Source organism: Oenanthe melanoleuca, chromosome 5 (genome assembly GCF_029582105.1).
Source record: "Oenanthe melanoleuca isolate GR-GAL-2019-014 chromosome 5, OMel1.0, whole genome shotgun sequence".
Classification (NCBI taxonomy): Eukaryota; Metazoa; Chordata; class Aves; order Passeriformes; family Muscicapidae; genus Oenanthe; species Oenanthe melanoleuca.
This window is the reverse complement of record NC_079339.1, coordinates 19,363,500-19,369,594: the sequence shown is the minus strand read 5'-3', so window position 1 is coordinate 19,369,594 and position 6,095 is coordinate 19,363,500. Positions and strand designations below refer to the sequence as shown.

Here is a 6,095-nt window from a genome sequence, read left to right as displayed (position 1 = left end):
TACAGGACCAAGAAGGCAAAGAATATATTTCAAGATAAAAACCCTCTAGCATTTATAAAGGGTGTTGATAGTTTTATTCATTACTAGAAGATACAGCTCATATAATAGATAATAAACTAAGTGTTCTCACAATAATCCTGTAATTCAAGATGTAACTCTCAAAAAAGCTGCACACTATCACCTCTCTGGCCACATCTGCTTGCTTATTTGTCATAAAAGCAACTATGGGATGAAACTTTGTTGCAGGAGACTGAGATCAGAAACCAGAGGGAGTTGCTCTGTCAGTAAGAGAAGTACTTTATTGCAATCTCTGATTTATCTCAGCCTGGATCTGTTTTTAATTGGATGTGCAGGAAGGGATATTCAAAACCTTAAGATTCTTCTGAGTAAAGTTAGAGGTATTGCAGTAATGTGCTGTTAATGTCAAGTTAATTATGACTGTCTTTCATCCAGGTTGGTCCTAATAGCTTCCATGAGTAATGGATAGGAAAGCCTGCTCAGACATTGGTTATCTGTTGTGTTAATCCATTTCTAGTGTTCTGTATTTTAAGTGCACTAAAATCTTCTTTTGATGAGATGGAGTAATAATGACCTTTTTTTAAGCAGGAAAAGCTGGCATTTGCAGCTGCCCCCCAGGAATGGAAAGTCCACATACAGAAACAGAAGAGCAGCAATATAGGAACATGTTCACACCTGAGTAAATACAAATGTAAATGTACCTGTACATTTCTGGAAAAAAAGGGTATGGACCAGGATACTCTGGCTATTTTCCTGAACAAATACCAGTTTATTGCAGTGACTTCACAAGAAGAATGTGGTTTGTTTTAGCTAAAATCTTTAACTGGTACCAAACCAGTTGCTTTGCTGCCTTCCTCATCCCCAAAAAGCACGAGCCCAACACTCTAGCTGTTCTGGCTGGAAAGAGAAACTCCCTGTGCCATTCCTTACTACACTGTGCTAAACTTCAGCTCTTCTGTGCTGTCTGTCATTTAGGAGCTGAGACTATTTAGCCTGTTCCAAGACAGCATTTACAGAAGTCAGCAAAACTTCCTGAATTAGCCCTGAAAAGGGTCAAGTGTGGTATTGGTATATGCAGCAAATACAAGGCAATACAGGGGGAGGTTAATGGACCAAAAATGGTGAGGAGGGAATCTAAGGCCTGCCTGGAGGAAATGAGTAAGAGGGCTGATGAATTCTGCCTGTTACTCATCTTGGATTAAAAAAAACCAAACCAAAACCCAAAGAATCTCATACCAGTCAAATAGGAAATTTTTGAGCTAGCACAAAAACTTACCAAAGGAAACACTTCCCTGGCACCAGTCTCACACTCATAATTTGCCACCACTGAGCCTTGGTCCAGTCTGGGAGAGCTTGACTGAGTCAACCTTTGTGCCATCACACCCTCACAGGACCTGACAGTCTTGGTGACCTTGAAATTCCAAATGTCAGGAGCTGTGGCCTTCAGGTCTTTTTCCTTTGTTGGTTTTAAGTTTTTACAATTAAACCTAAACACCTTGATAAATATGTCTCTGAGCACACAAGCAGATACATGTTTTAAGTTATTTTAAGCTTGTCAGGGCTCAGAATGGATGAAGAGTTCATGCTTGTTCAGCAGTCCTTTCCAGTTCACAACAGCATTAAAAAAAGCCAACCCCCAGCCAGAACTACCTTTGTTCCTCCTGTCCTCTCTTTTTTTTCATTTCTTCTTGTCAGCACAGAAGCAGAAAGATTCTGAAGTAGTAGTCATATCTTGAATCTCTCCTCACTCATGGACCTGTTGCCACCACTTCTCAACCCTTCTAAAAGACCAATTATTCCTGTTTAAAAAAAAAAAACAAAAAACACAAAAACCTAAAAAATAATTTACCTTGCTAGTGCATGCTGAATGCAGAGCAAATAAAGACTGAGCTACAGCATCATGAAGATAATCTTTCTACTCAAGTGCTGGGGCTCTGCTTCACTGTCATCTTCTGGTGATCATGCTCTTTGAACATGGCTGTTCCACTGAAACAAGCACTTGCATTTCACAGCTCTGAAAGTTGCATTTTGGCTGTGGGTTTTCCTCTCCAATGGAATAGGAAACTTTGTGTGCAAGGAGGAGATTGTGCAACAGGAAAATAATCTCTTTATTAGCTGCAGTCCCAGCCTCAACCAGTGAGCCTTCTCTTCCTTTTGGTTTGTGCTCTGACTGATCTCTGAGGCCATGCAGCCCAAGTTCAGTGGTTTCATGCTGCTCCTTTGGCACAGTCAGCTCTATTGGCTCCAGGAGCTGCTCTGCAATGCCAGGGGGGATGGTTACTGCAGCCAGTCACCCACTGATGGAGCAGGGAAAAGCCCTGGTCTACCCCTGGTCCTGGAGATTCCAGCTGAGTTTGTCACTGAGGTACCAGCAGGTTTGACTTGACTTGGCTAGACTTGACAAGTGTTGGCCTGGGGCAGAATGGATTCATTTCTTAGCCCTCCCAGACAGAACCTCATTTCCATGGAACTCAGCTGATGACTGACACCCAGACAGGGGAAAAAAAAAAAAGGCAACAACACAAACCTTTCCGTGTCTCACCTGATGTGCAGAGTCCTGACTCCTGCTACAGACCAGTATTAGTAACTTGCTGGGTTTTCCTTCTGCCTTCAGCAGTGTGCTCACACAGCAGGTGTCAGGTGAAGGTGTGAATTCCAGGAGTTTGGCCTGTTAAATCCTACAACAGTATGCTTGAGTTAGCATTTGTATTTCCATTCTGGTATTCCTGCCTGCATGGACTTGTTTTTCTCCAAGATTGAACTTTGTTTCTGTTGCTGCCTTTAATAAAGGAATAGTTTCAGCCAGGTATGACCTTGGCCTTTGTTAACAGAGTGTTAAGGAGAGAAGGTACTGCCAGGGAAAAGTGACACATGCAAGTGTTCCTAGTTTCAGTATCACACCCAGATGTGATAAAATTCACGGTGTGGAGTTTAGACTTGCCTAAGCAAGTGCCTCCAGTGTGATTCACCTTCTAGAAACAACTCCCTGAACTTGAGTTTCTTCATCCAGAAGTCCTTTATACAGGCATGTGCCTGTACTCATCCTTCTAGATAAAATGCAGGGACTGAATATTTTAAGTCCATCTCGGTGATCTGTACAGTGTGTGCTTTGGATCCTCTGGGAATGGAAGGGATTTAGACTTTATAGGGTAGAAACAATTATCCTGAAAGGCAAGTCAGCAATGTTGGGAAAAGGGAGGTCAGACCACCAAACACCCAGTACAGCAATGAACAGCCACACTGGACTTCTTGGCTCCTTGGCTGCTTCCAAACTGCAGTGGAAACCCAAGATGTGGATGCCAAGGAGCCATATCTTAACCTCTGCCTATTTCTGGTTCCTGTATATTCTAAGTCCAGTTGTAATAGTCTCAGATAAATAAAGTTAGTATAAAGATAAAAAGCCCAATACAAAAATTAAAAAGTATATTATATACATAAAAAGATGTGTTTTAAATTATTAAATGTAGTATTATATTGCTGTACTGTATTAAATATATACAAATGTATATTGTAAATAATGTATAATACATAATAATGTATCTATATAAAGATAAGGAAAATTAATTCTAACAAAAATTGCCCCAGTCCAGTCCAAATGTCCCCAGTTTTTTGAGCCAGAACTGTGCATCCAACACCATCAGGTGTCCTTCCCAAAATGAGAAAGGTTTACCCATGCTTTTACCCTTTCTCCCATGGAATCGTTCTTACTCATAGTTCCTTTGAGCCATATCTCTAATCCTGTGCTCAGTTTTGGACCCCTCACTGCAAGAAAGACTTTCAGGGCTTGGCCCATGGGTTCTGCTCTCCTCCTCCTCCCAAACCCACATTTTCTGCAGTAACACCTGAGCCAGAGGCCCCAGAGCACCCAGTGCACACAGCAGGGATGGAGCCAAGGAGTGCCACTGTCCCAGGCAGTGGGCAAGGGGAGCAGGCTTGGAGGGTAAGACACAGGGACAGACTGGCTTTCCTCTAAGACTCTCAAAAGCCTATTAGAAGCTTCCACAATATGAGCAATCCCAAACAGGCAATGTATGAAGAACACATCTGCAAAGCAAATAGTCACTCCCTCAAAGGCCAAGCTCTGCTCCGCTGGTCTCTCCACAGTCCCTCCAAACAGCAGTGTCTGCTGCTGAACAGACCCTCACTGTATTTCATACTGAGCTGAGCCTCTGTAAGCACTGCCAAGCCAGAGGAGGAGTGCAGAGAGGCTGCTGCTGCCCTCTGAAGGCATCACTGGCTCTGTGAGTCAATCAGTTAACCACGACAATTAGTCAGGGGAAAAAAAGAAAAAAGACGAGAGAGGTCCACATCCTGAACAACTTCCTCTCCACACTGTAAATCCCAGGCAAAGGAACACAGCTATGTTGATGCAAACAAGCAGTGGATTAGATTAAGCATTGGGTAAGAAATAAGCCATAGGAATAAGCTTTTCAAAATGAGCTTTTTTGTTTGCCTGACAAGCGTGGGTGCCTTGTTCACACCAGCTCATACATTTCACTAAGCGAGCAGGAGGCTCATGGCAAATGCTCTCAGGTCTCATTTACTTTGATTTCAAAGAGCAGGATTTTTCAAAGACTACAGGCCACTGACAGGGGGGAATGACTAGATGGTGACAGCCCCTTTTCCCTGAAGCTGTTAAGGAAACTTTCCTGTGTGGCCATTCAGGAGTCACTCTGGCAGTCACACTCCCACCACTCCAGCCTGTCACTGCTGCACAAAGCCCCTTCCCAGTGGGTGGCTCTGGTGACCCCATGGGTGTCCCTCTTGGCTCCCTGCACACCCCACACCCACAGCCAGAGAAAAGGTTTCCTTACCAGCTCAGCTCTGGGCTTCCCACAGCTCAGGGGGTGGCAGTGTGACTGCCAGAGCAGCTCCTGGAAGGTCACACAGGAAAGGTTCCTTAACACTGTGCTGTCGAGGATGGGCCACTGAATTTCACCAGGACTGTGCATCCAGTGGGCAGCATCCCTCCAGTCTGCTGCAGGGCTTTCAGGGAAGAGAGGCTGATGACATTCAGTGACAGGCTGAATGGAGCAGCCCAGAGGAGCTCCATCTGCACTATGAAACTCAGCCTGTAATCACCATCCACCACTGTCTTCTGAAAAAAACAACAGGATGGGGGAAAAAATCACAAGAATTCCTCTGCATTCTCTCAAACTTCTCTGAGGTTCAAAGTTCTGAATGCACATCAAAACTTCTCTCCCATTCCCACCAAAAAAACCCAAATATTAGAGGTTTTTTTGTAGATGCAGTGGATATATCACTTCAGAGGCACTTTTCACACATACTGTCAGTTCCCTCCTGCAGAACAGCCTCTCCCACCCTCTCATCTCTTATATCCAACCACACAGCAAATCACAATCCATTGCCCTGAGATGTGCCTGAAGAAAGACAAGTTTAGCACTTGTCATAGAGAAGCCATGAGACAGAAATACAGGGGACAAGGGTGAATAAGTTCAAGAACCACTGACATGTTAGTCAATAAGCCTTTAGTGTGAAGGGGATTAAAATCCCCCTGTGAAAAACAGGGCTGGCTTACCAGTGACAGGTGTAAATCGGTTTCAGAGGTCTGCAGGGCAGATGATTCATGGCACAGAGTCTTAGGTTTCTTACTGACATTTAATATGAATAAATTCTGTCACCTTCTAGGTAGTCCTGTTGCAGTACTGACTTGAAGACTGAGCATCTTGTAATTAGCCTGTCTTTGAGAAGACCAAGCAATTCTAACAGAATTCACTCTTTCAGGTTAAAAAAAAAAAAAAGTCTAAAAAAAGAAAGTAAAAGTAAAAATAAATAAAAAAAAAAAAACAGAAAAAAACCCCAACCAAAACCCAACAACCACAATAAGTCCTGTGTGAGCCAATACAGCTGTCTTCATAAATTTTAAGGTCAGAAAGAATGATATTCTGGCTCCAATCTATTTTCCAATGTAACAGAGGTTGTTCCTGCACTGTCTATAATAATTATGCCACAAGAATTATCAACTAGCTCTTGGCATAAGTGGGAATTAGCTTTGAAGCCAAATGAGAGACACTTCAAACAGCAACTTCATGAATACTCTTGCAATCCATAGCTAC

The 6,095-nt window shown here is 43.2% G+C and overlaps 1 protein-coding gene across 1 annotated transcript in view; it reads right to left on the bottom strand.

The window, feature by feature from the left end:
* The window catches only part of PRR5L (proline rich 5 like), a 53,869-nt gene that overhangs the window by 4,295 nt on the left and 43,479 nt on the right, over positions 1–6,095 (bottom strand). The window contains exon 10 of the transcript XR_008840578.1: positions 2,561–2,696. The gene's annotated coding sequence lies outside the window, so the exon portion shown is untranslated. The remainder of the gene's footprint in view (positions 1–2,560; positions 2,697–6,095) is intronic.